Source organism: Hyperolius riggenbachi, chromosome 10, assembly GCF_040937935.1.
Source record: "Hyperolius riggenbachi isolate aHypRig1 chromosome 10, aHypRig1.pri, whole genome shotgun sequence".
Taxonomy (NCBI): Eukaryota; Metazoa; Chordata; class Amphibia; order Anura; family Hyperoliidae; genus Hyperolius; species Hyperolius riggenbachi.
This window is the reverse complement of record NC_090655.1, coordinates 291,859,972-291,868,376: the sequence shown is the minus strand read 5'-3', so window position 1 is coordinate 291,868,376 and position 8,405 is coordinate 291,859,972. Positions and strand designations below refer to the sequence as shown.

At 53.5% G+C, this 8,405-nt stretch overlaps 1 protein-coding gene across 3 annotated transcripts in view; it reads left to right on the top strand.

Moving 5' to 3' along the window:
- The first annotated feature begins 1,723 nt into the window (after positions 1–1,723).
- The window catches only part of LOC137535598 (NACHT, LRR and PYD domains-containing protein 14-like), a 28,302-nt gene continuing 21,620 nt past the window's right edge, over positions 1,724–8,405 (top strand). The window contains exon 1 of one of the 3 annotated variants that reach the window (XM_068257448.1): positions 1,724–1,760. The gene's annotated coding sequence lies outside the window, so the exon portion shown is untranslated. Of the gene's footprint in view, positions 1,783–4,314; positions 4,432–8,405 lie in introns of those variants that run through there. The other 2 variants (XM_068257449.1, XM_068257450.1) reach the window with 2 other exon arrangements.

Genomic DNA, 8,405 nt, shown 5'->3' with positions numbered 1-8,405 from the left:
GAACTTGGAGTGAGACGGAGGTGAGTTCCGCCCGCTGCCAGCCGCCACACAGCACTTAGTTCTGGAGGGGAGAGCGAGGGAGGGAGAGCCCCAAGGTTAGGGAAGGAGGGGGGAGATGGCCCCCATTCCCCGCTGTCCCCACAGCTCTCCCTCTTCTCTGCTCCCCTCCTGCTCACAGGAATTCACGTGCAGCTAAATTTGTATCAAAATGTACGGAATGCCTGTAAATTTATGGGCGGTTGGCAACACTGATAGGCAGCCAGCTCGCTTTCACACTGCAGCAGCCATCAGTGTCACTCATTTCTCTTCCTTTCCATCTCCAATGCTGCCCAAGTCCATAGCCACCGGCCACAATGCAAACGTGCAGAGAGAGCAAGGTGGCTGCTGCACAGGCGGCTAGCAGCAGAGTACCGCGGTCAGGCCTGATCTCTCTGCATTGCAGCATTTGCAAGCTTACACATGCTGCACCAGATCAGCCTGCTGCTTTGGTGCCCCTGATCCTGTGGTGCCCTAGGCCATGGCCTAAATCCGGCCCTGCTGACAGCTTCATAGTCACAGCCTGCAGTATGTACACAAGCACAGCTCAGTAGTGTTGTCCGGATCATGAACGATTCCGATCTTTGATCCGAATTATTAAAATGAGTGATTCGGATCGCAAAGGGGGCGGGGCCAGGAACGGCATGTCCCCCCCCTCTCAGCGGGCAGCGGGGTCCTGGAAGCAGAGCAAAGATGGATCGCTCTGTTGGAGGGGAGCCAGGGACAGGTAGATGAGAGAGAGGGGACATGGGTGCCACTGCCAGATATGTGTAGAGCACACATACTGGCTGCAATGTGCTGCTCATTATGGGCTGTCTGTTCTGTAGTTGTGCACAGTGAACACATTGGAAACTTTTGGCACGGCTCAGTAACTTTGTAGACAGCGTGCTGGGCTAGGACAGGGCAGGCACTGTGATTGCTGTGCAATATGATCCTCTTGCACTTCACTTCTGGGGATGCTTTGGGGAATGCTTTATTCCACTGTGCGACCTTTGCTTTCAAAGTATACAGATAAACATATAGGTGAAATATATGTAAAGCATCTGATTGCAGCATGTGGGTATTGTGTGCACAAACATTTCTGCTCTCTGCTCGTCCCTCCTCCCTTCTCTGTCCACTCCCTGCCCTCTGTCCATCTTCTCCCCTTCTCTGTGTGACCACCCCCCTCCCCTTCTCCTGTCATGCTAGTCATTTCACCCCTGAATGCTTCCCTAGTAAAATGATCCGAGATTCGGATCAAAGATCCGGATCTTTTCAATGATCCGATTCAAATCATCCGGATCATTGAAAAGATCCGAACTTCGCATCTCTACGGGGGCGGGGTCAGGTGGTATGAGGTCAGTGGATATACAGGCGTGTGGGCGGAGTCTAGGGGTGGAGTCAGGCTGGTGGGTGGATGCGGTAGGGCAGTATGAAGTCTGCAGAGACAGTCGGGTGGGCGGAGTCTAGGGGTGGAGTCAGGCCGGTGGGTGGATGCGGTCGGGCAGTATGAAGTCTGCAGAGACACAGGCGGGTGGGCGGAGTCGGGCAGTCAGCACAGGTGCATGCCGGGAGGTGTAGTTTGGTCTCGGTGCAGCACGTGCTGCGGGTGACGTGTTAGGGTGTGGCCGCTCCATGTGCTGGGAGGTCGGAGTGTAGGGGGCGGGGGCGTGGTCAGGAGGGGTATATATAACGGGGAGAGGCGGGTAGTCCCAGCAGAGCGGTGGAGGGGAGATTGAGCAGAGGTAGGGGAGGGTGTTCCTGCATGTAAGTGTGTATAATCTTATACTGTGTGTATCAATAACTAGATATAACATTGTGTGTGTATAATTGTGTGAGCATATGGTAATGTGTATATATCAGCTGTCACTGGTGGGGGAAGCTTGGAGGGAGTTTCTATGCAAATGGGGTGTATTAGGTTAGTGATATGTATAAGAGGTTTTTATACATGTGCATGGGGGGGGGGGGACTTCAATGGAGTTTGTATGTATGGAGTGGGTGATGTGTTTTATTTGATATTTACTTTTATATGAAGTGAATGATCTAATCCCTGGACTGACTTGCATGTATTTGCCCCTCCCTAGTTGTATGGAGTGTGATGGGGGTGTTGTACTTAAAGACCATGTGTAACAACCTACTAACATGTCACTGTTCCCCCTGTCTGCCTTATACTGCCCCCAGTGGTATGGTCCTCCTTATGCATGATAGCCCAATACTGTTCCCCCTGTCTGCCTTATACTGCCCCTAGTGGTATGGTCCTCCTTATGTATGATAGGCCTATACTGTTCCCCCTGTCTGCCTTACTGCCCCCAGTGGTATGGTCCTCCTTATGCATGATAGGACTATACTGTTCCCCCTGTCTGCCTTATACTGCCCCTAGTGGTATGGTCCTCCTTATGCATGATAGGACTATACTGTTCCCCCTGTCTGCCTTATACTGCCCCTAGTGGTATCGTCCTCCTTATGCATGATAGGCCTATACTGTTCCCCCTGTCTGCCTTATACTGCCCCTAGTGGTATGGTCCTCCTTATGTATGATAGGCCAATACTGTTCCCCCTGTCTGCCTTACTGCCCCCAGTGGTATGGTCCTCCTTGTGTATTATACCCCAATACTGTTCCCTTGTCTGTCTTATACTGCCCCCCAGTGGTATGGTCCTCCTTATGCATGATAGGCCAATACTGTTCCCTTGTCTGTCTTATACTGCCCCCAGTGGTATGGTCCTCATGTATGATAGGCCAATACTGTTCCCCCTGTCTGCCTTATACTGCCCCCAGTGGTATGGTCCTCCTCATGTATGATAGGCCAATACTGTTCCCCCTGTCTGCCTTATACTGCCCCCAGTGGTATGGTCCTCCTTATGTATGATAGGCCAATACTGTTCCCCCTGTCTGCCTTATACTGCCCCCAGTGGTATGGTCCTCCTTATGTATGATAGGCCAATACTGTTCCCCCTGTCTGCCTTATACTGCCCCTAGTGGTATGGTCCTCATGCATGATAGGCCTATACTGTTCCCCCTGTCTGCCTTATACTGCCCCCAGTGGTATGGTCCTCCTTGTGTATTATACCCCAATACTGTTCCCTTGTCTGTCTTATACTGCCCCCCAGTGGTATGGTCCTCCTTATGCATGATAGGCCAATACTGTTCCCCTGTCTGCCTTATACTGCCCCCAGTGGTATGGTTCTCCTTATGCATGATAGCCCAATACTGTTCCCCCCCCCCCTGTCTGCCTTATACTGCCCCCAGTGGTATGGTCCTCCTTATGCATGATAGGCCAATACTGTCCCCCCTGTCTGCCTTATACTGCCCCTAGTGGTATGGTCCTCCTTATGCATGATAGCCTAATACTGTTCCCCTGTCTGCCTTATACTGCCCCCAGTGGTATGGTCCTCCTTGTGTATGGTAGGCCAATACTGTTCCCCCTGTCTGCCTTATACTGCCCCAGTGGTATGGGCCTCCTTATGTATCCTGGGTAAGGCGGTTGCTAGGCAGTAGTGCAGGGTTTGGGTAAGGCGGTTGCTAGGCAGTAGTGCAGGGTTTGGGTAAGGCGGTTGCTAGGCAGTAGTGCAGGGTTTGGGTAAGGCGGTTGCTAGGCAGTAGTGCAGGGTTTGGGTAAGGCGGTTGCTAGGCAGTAGTGCAGGGTTTGGGTAAGGCGGTTGCTAGGCAGTAGTGCAGGGTTTGGGTAAGGTGGTTGCTAAGCAGTAGTGCAGGGTTTGGGTAAGGTGGTTGCTAGGCAGTAGTGCAGGGTTTGGGTAAGGGGGTTGCTAGGCAGCAGTGGTTTGGGTTGCACAGTAGTGATGCATGGGTAAGGGTTGCTGGGCAGCATTGGTTTGAGGGTGGGCAGTAGTGTGTTTATCAGCCAAAGGCCTTGGTAAGTACATGGATCACCTCTGGGGTGTAGTGGTTGGGAATTTTGTTTCACATGGAAAGCAAAGCCTCTCAGAATTGGCATTTTTAGGTGGGTAGTCAGTTGGTTGTGTGTTATGACAGGGCCTCTTTGTGAGGCTTAAGCTGGTCAGACGTGGTTCCTGGCAGGTCTTGGTGAAGCTGGCTATGCTTCCGGACACCTCATGTTGAAGAGATTTAGAGGTCCTGACACGCCCAGCTGAGGTTCTGAGGAACTGTGCTGTGTAAAGTAAGGGGGGGTTGTGTGGGGGAGATGAGTCATGGCTTCCAGTTAACTTGCATTCAGCTGATGTAAAATTAGGAAATTCTGTCTGCCAGTCCTCCTCCTCTGGGCGGTGCCACAGGTCCTGTCCTCAGCTGGTTAGTGAGGAATGTTTCCACAAGCTGGGAGGGGTGGCGTGCTGAGGAAGGTGTAACCCGTCTGTGGCTGAACTTCAGCCCTTCAGGACTACTAGTGTATAACGCAGATCTACGGGACACTGGGGCCTCCTCCAGCCTGCTCCCTCCAGGTAACTGATCTCTGCAGGGGGTACTAGTGTGTAATGCAGATATATGGGACACTGGGGCCTTCTCCAGCCTGCTCCCTCCAGGTAACTGATCTCTGCAGGGGGTACTAGTGTGTAATGCAGATATATGGGACACTGGGGCCTTCTCCAGCCTGCTCCCTCCAGGTAACTGATCTCTGCAGGGGTACTAGTGTGTAATGCAGATATACAGGACACTAGGGCCTCCTCCAGCCTGCTCCCTCCAGGTAACTGATCTCTGCAGGGGTACTAGTGTGTAATGCAGATATACGGGACACTAGGGCCTCCTCCAGCCTGCTCCCTCCAGGTAGCTGATCTCTGCAGGGGTACTAGTGTGTAATGCAGATATACAGGACACTGGGGCCTTCTCCAGCCTGCCCCCTCCAGGTAACTGATCTCTGCAGGGGTACTAGTGTGTAATGCAGATATACAGGACACTGGGGCCTCCTCCAGCCTGCTCCCTCCAGGTAACTGATCTCTGCAGGGGTACTAGTGTGTAATGCAGATACACAGGACACTGGGGCCTGCTCCCTCCAGGTAACTGATCTCTGCAGGGGTACTAGTGTGTAATGCAGATATACAGCACACTGGGGCCTCCTCCAGCCTGCTCCCTTCAGGTAACTGGTCTCTGCAGGAGTACTAGTGTGTAATGCAGATATACAGGACACTAGGGCTTCCTCCAGCCTGCTCCCTCCAGGTAACTGATCTCTGCAGGGGTACTAGTGTGTGATGCAGATATACAGGACACTAGGGCCTGCTCCCTCCAGGTAACTGATCTCTGCAGGGGTACTAGTGTGTAATGCAGATATACAGCACACTGGGGCCTCCTCCAGCCAGCCCCCTCCAGGTAACTGATCTCTGCAGGGGGTACTAGTGTGTAATGCAGATATACAGGGTACTGGGCCTCCTCCAGCCTGCTCCTTCCAGGTAACTGATCTCTGCAGGGGTACTAGTGTGTAACGCAGATATACGGGACACTGGGGCCTCCTCCAGCCTGCTCCCTCCAGGTAACTGATCTCTGCAGGGGTTACTAGTGTGTAATGCAGATATACAGGGCACTGGGGCCTCCTCCAGCCTGCTCCCTCCAGGTAACTGATCTCTGCAGGGGTACTAGTGTATAATGCAGATATACAGGGCACTGGGGCCTCCTCCAGCCTGCTCCCTCCAGGTAACTGGTCTCTGCAGGGGTACTAGTGTGTAATGCAGATATACAGCACACTGGGGCCTCCTCCAGCCTGCTCCCTCCAGGTAACTGATCTCTGCAGGGTTACTAGTGTGTAATGCAGATATACAGGACACTGGGGCCTCCTCCAGCCTGCCCCCTCCAGGTAACTGATCTCTGCAGGGGTACTGTGTGTAATGCAGATATACAGGACACTGGGGCCTCCTCCAGCCTGCTCCCTCCAGGTAACTGATCTCTGCAGGGGGTACTAGTGTGTAATGCAGATATACAGGACACTGGGGCCTTCTCCAGCCTGCTCCCTCCAGGTAACTGATCTCTGCAGGGGTACTAGTGTGTAATGCAGATATACAGGACACTGGGGCCTCCTCCAGCCTGCTCCCTCCAGGTAACTGGTCTCTGCAGGGGTACTAGTGTGTAATGCAGATATACAGGACACTGGGGCCTCCTCCAGCCTGCTCCCTCCAGGTAACTGATCTCTGCAGGGGTACTAGTGTGTAATGCAGATATACAGGACACTGGGGCCTCCTCCAGCCTGCTCCCTCCAGGTAACTGATCTCTGCAGGGGTACTAGTGTGTAATGCAGATATACGGGACACTAGGGCCTCCTCCAGCCTGCTCCCTCCAGGTAGCTGATCTCTGCAGGGGTACTAGTGTGTAATGCAGATATACAGGACACTGGGGCCTTCTCCAGCCTGCCCCCTCCAGGTAACTGATCTCTGCAGGGGTACTAGTGTGTAATGCAGATATACAGGACACTGGGGCCTCCTCCAGCCTGCTCCCTCCAGGTAACTGATCTCTGCAGGGGTAATAGTGTGTAATGCAGATATACAGCACACTGGGGCCTCCTCCAGCCTGCTCCCTCCAGGTAACTGATCTCTGCAGGGGTAATAGTGTGTAATGCAGATATACAGGACACTGGGCCCTTCTCCAGCCTGCTCCCTCCAGGTAACTGATCTCTGCAGGGGTACTAGTGTGTAATGCAGATATACAGGACACTAGGGCCTGCTCCCTCCAGGTAACTGATCTCTGCTGGGGTTACTAGTGTGTAATGCAGATATACAGGACACTGGGGCCTCCTCCAGCCTGCTCCCTCCAGGTAACTGATCTCTGCAGGGGTACTAGTGTGTAATGCAGATATACGGGACACTGGGGCCTCCTCCAGCCTGCTCCCTCCAGGTAACTGATCTCTGCAGGGGTACTAGTGTGTAATGCAGATATACAGGACACTGGGGCCTGCTCCCTCCAGGTAACTGGTCTCTGCAGGAGTACTAGTGTGTAATGCAGATACACAGGACACTAGGGCCTCCTCGGGCCTGCTCCCTCCAGGTAACTGATCTCTGCAGGGGTACTAGTGTGTAATGCAGATATACAGGACACTGAGGCCTCCTCCAGCCTGCTCCCTCCAGGTAACTGATCTCTGCAGGGGTACTAGTGTGTAATGCAGATATACAGGACACTGGGGCCTCCTCCAGCCTGCCCCCTCCAGGTAACTGATCTCTGCAGGGGTACTAGTGTGTAATGCAGATATACGGGACACTGGGGCCGCCTCCAGCCTGCTCCCTCCAGGTAACTGATCTCTGCAGGGGTACTAGTGTGTAATGCAGATATACAGGACACTGGGGCCTCCTCCAGCCATCTCCCTCCAGGTAACTGATCTCTGCAGGGGTACTAGTGTGTGTAATGCAGATATACGGGACACTGGGGCCGCCTCCAGCCTGCTCCCTCCAGGTAACTGATCTCTGCAGGGGTAATGGTGTGTAATGCAGATATACAGGACACTGGGCCCTTCTCCAGCCTGCTCCCTCCAGGTAACTGATCTCTGCAGGGGTACTAGTGTGTAATGCAGATATACGGGACACTAGGGCCTGCTCCCTCCAGGTAACTGATCTCTGCAGGGGTACTAGTGTGTAATGCAGATATACAGGACACTGGGGCCTGCTCCCTCCAGGTAACTGATCTCTGCAGGGGTACTAGTGTGTAATGCAGATATACAGGACACTGGGGCCTCCTCCCTCCAGGTAACTGATCTCTGCAGGGGTACTAGTGTGTAATGCAGATATACAGGACACTGGGGCCTCCTCCCTCCAGGTAACTGATCTCTGCAGGGGTACTAGTGTGTAATGCAGATATACAGGACACTGGGGCCTCCTCCAGCCTGCTCCCTCCAGGTAACTGATCTCTGCAGGGGTACTAGTGTGTAATGCAGATATACAGGACACTAGGGCCTGCTCCCTCCAGGTAACTGGTCTCTGCAGGGGTACTAGTGTGTAATGCAGATATACAGCACACTGGGGCCTCCTCCAGCCCGCTCCCTCCAGGTAACTGATCTCTGCAGGGTTACTAGTGTGTAATACAGATATACAGGACACTGGGCCCTTCTCCAGCCTGCTCCCTCCAGGTAACTGATCTCTGCAGGGGTTACTAGTGTGTAATGCAGATCTACTGGGTACTGGGGCCTCCTCCAGCCTGCTCCCTCCAGGTAACTGGTCTCTGCAGGGGTACTAGTGTGTAATGCAGATATACAGGGTACTGGGGCCTCCTCCAGCCTGCTCCCTCCAGGTAACTGGTCTCTGCAGGGGTACTGTGTGTAATGCAGATATACAGGGCACTGGGGCCTCCTCCAGCCTGCTCCCTCCAGGTAACTGATCTCTGCAGGGGTACTAGTGTGTAATGCAGATATACAGGACACTGGGGCCTCCTCCAGCCTCCTCCCTCCAGGTAGCTGATCTCTGCAGGGGTACTAGTGTGTAATGCAGATATACAGGACACTGGGGCC